Consider the following 3532-nt stretch of genomic DNA (forward strand, 5'->3'; position numbering starts at 1 on the left):
GAATGAATCAACAATTGATAATAAAACTCAATGACTATTGTTCTCTTTGTATCCACATAAGTCACAGTGAATATAGACTGGAGGTCAAGTAGAAGAAAGATTTTTAAGTAGATATGGCTCCTTCTTCTTAAGCATAGTGACCAGATATTTATAAGATCAAGGAAAACAAAAGAGTGACTGGATACTGGTAGGGCACTATCATCTATGTATATAAAGCCCATAATTGTCCCCCCAAGAACAGCCAAGGTGAATCCCAAGATGGAGACCCAGGCGAATCCTCAAGGTAAAATACCACATAGATCCTCCCAATGCCAGAACATTTAACACAGGGTTTCACCTATAGATTCTGCTTCTTAAAATGCTACTTCTAAAATTAAGCTTCTTAAAATGCCACTCTCAGCAACCATGCCTCTTTCTACTGAAGAGTCAAAAATATTCCAAGTAACTTTTCAAGTAAAACCCATTCTCTTTTCCCAATTAATCCAGTATTGTATCCTAATTGGCATCACTTCACTTATCTAGTCTTACTTGTAGTCGGACAGTTCTACCTCTTACCAAGTTCTACATTTTATCAGCTGTGTGACTTTGATCAATTTATTTCTCTGCTCTGAGACTGTTCTTATTATTGTACTACAACCATGTCAATTTCCTTGCTAGCCCTAACTCACACTAGACTCATTTCTTTTTTTTTTTTTTTTTAACAGTTCCAACGTAACGTATCATATTTATTACTGGTCTCAGACTGATAGTGAGGAAATAAGAAACATCAGGAGCCAAGCATTACAGTAATGATGTTCTCACTGTGATACGGCTGCTTAAATAAGTGATCTTAACATGTGTGCCACTTTTTATGTGAGGCTTCTTATAGACCCAGCTTGGTTCTTCTCCAATGTCTTATTGCCAGTTTTCATTCGAATCCATTGAGGAATGGGACGATTCTGCTTTTGCTTCTTGGCCAGGAATCGCTTGATCCTGAAAGTCTTGTGAGAAGACATGGTGCGGACAGAACTCAACTGCACATAGGATGGCGGAGAAGAGAAAAGAGCTAGACTCATTTCTTTCTGTTGTTTTCTTTTTTTTTTAAACATTTTAAAGCATCATATGCATAGCATAAAATTCACCTACTTTAAGTTTATTATTCATTTTTCATTAAGTTTCCCTAGTTGTGCAACCATTACCATAATGTGGTCTTGGAAAATTTTCATCACTCCAAGAAGATCCTTCATGCTCATTTACAGTTAACCCCATTCCCATATGCATCCCCATTCTCTGTCTCCACAGACTTGACCTCTCTGGACATTTAATATAAATGGAATCATAAAATGTGTGGTCTTTTGTGTTTGGGTTCTTTCACTTAACGTAATATACCAGACTCATTTCTGCCTTCATATTTTGCAGGTTCTCTCTCATACCTTCTCCCTTCCTTTCCACTGACTCAAATCCTTGTTATTATTGACTATGTTGTTTTGAGGTACATAACACTTTTATAATGTCATCATAGATTCATTTTGATTCAGAATTTCCATCATTTTTACTCTGAATCTTCCTGTGACCTCTAGACTTGAGTTCTCTTGGTTGCCCCACACAGTTATCTTATTTTTATTGCTGAGAAAAATAAAAACTCTTTACAGAAAGTGTTAGGCACATTTGGGAACAAAATAAATGTACCTTGAAAAAAAAATGAATTGGGTATATCTATGTACACTTCCTTTTACCAAGATCAGTTTTCAAGAACCGTGCTCAAATAGGGCTTATTTTAAGAGATCATTTGATTTAGCTTTAGGAGGGAAAGATTTGGATGCCTGAACTGCTGGTTTCTATGTCTCTTATGCCAAAATAGCTGCTGGGACACTAGGCATAACCTATGGTTTTCAGAGACCCTATTCTCTAATCATCAATTCTCCCACAAACCCCCAAATTTTAGAAACTGTCAATTCCTTAAGGACGAACTCAATGCCTGATGATCAATCTTTGTTCCCACCTTAGTCCATAGCCACTGTCTTGCAATGAGTGGGTGATGAATCAATGTATCTAATAAATGAATACATGAGTGCATACACAAGCGAGCCTTTCAAATGAGCAAGCAGGTTGTGGCCACACCAATCTCCTGAGGCCTAGATCATCATAATTTAGTATTAGCTTTAGTTGAGAATTCCAGTATGGATGTTGTAAATGCTAAGTAAAGACTCATTTCTTATTGCACATCAATTTGTCAGAAATGCAAATAAAAAATGTAAGAATTTAGCCATGGAGACATCACACACAAGGTACAGCCCCCAGATTAAAAGCAAGTGAAAAGTGTATCTCTCACACAAAATCAAATCCCCATTCTTCCCCAGGCTAACTCACTGTTTCTTGGTGCTCTTATATGTCACTTCCACTGGTAAATATTCTTTCATAACCCAGGTTTGGTTATATTCATAATTTTCTCTTATGGTATTTAACCTTCCAACAAATATTATTGCATAACTACTTTGTGCAGCTGGTGTTGCACTGGCCTATAACGCAACAGCGAACAAAACAGAAAAAGGCACCACCCTGTATTTATGGAGCTTCCATTCCAGTGGGTCACATGTTATATTATCCTGCTTGAGTGTCCATATGCTAAATACCCAAGGGACAGAAATCAATCATATATTTGTTGCAAAAGCAATAAATAAGCTACCACTTATTGGGCATATCAATATCTCATTTAATCTTCACAATTACACTAAGAGGAACTCATCAATAATTTTTTGTTGCTCTGATTCAGAGAGGTTGGTTAATTTGGCCAAGAACACAGAGTCAATAAGTGAGAGATCCAGAATTCAAATGTGATAATTTAACTCCAAAACTAGGTTCTGCTTTATCAAAGCATAAAGATTATATGAGGAGAGTCATGGAACTTCCCTGATGGCCCAGTGGTTAAGATTCTGTCCTTCCAATGCAAGAGACTCATGTTAAGGAACTAAGATCCCACATGCCATATAGCATATATATATATCTCATATATCTACATAAGAAGAATCATGAGGATGAGGATCTGGTTTAAATATTTACATTGACCAGATAAAAACTCAACATTACACTTAAAGTATTTGGAAGTTAATTTCCAAAGGAACCACTTATGCTATAAAAGGATAAGCTATTAATTTTGAAATCAATAACAAAAGAACAACTGTTGTTAAATCTTGGGATTTTAATCAGCACCTCAAAAAGTCATGCACCATTATGTCTACCTAAACCAGCACATTTTCCTAAAGTGTTCTGGTTTCTCCAGTCCTAAGGATAAAAGTGGTAGAAAAAATATTTTAAAATAAATAACAGCTATATTATTTGCCCCTAAGCCTAAATATGCTGGCGTTATAACAATTTATTTTGATTATGTACAATGTTATATTGTTTTCTAATTATTATATATGTCTAAACTTCATTCCCCCAAGCCTGCAGAAAATGCAAGGTCCCTGTGGGAATAAATTTCTTTTATGTGCTATAGTATCTAACATGATGCTGAGTACAGACTTAACTCAGAGTCTAAGAAACGGAGATACAT

General features: G+C 35.8%; 1 pseudogene; it reads right to left on the reverse strand.

Annotated features, from left to right (window-relative positions):
• Window positions 1-694: 694 nt before the first annotated feature.
• On the reverse strand, window positions 695-1036 carry LOC133040231 (large ribosomal subunit protein eL39-like; annotated as a pseudogene).
• Window positions 1037-3532: the final 2496 nt, after the last annotated feature.

The sequence above is a fragment of the Dama dama genome, chromosome 20 (genome assembly GCF_033118175.1).
Source record: "Dama dama isolate Ldn47 chromosome 20, ASM3311817v1, whole genome shotgun sequence".
In the NCBI taxonomy this organism is placed as follows: Eukaryota; Metazoa; Chordata; class Mammalia; order Artiodactyla; family Cervidae; genus Dama; species Dama dama.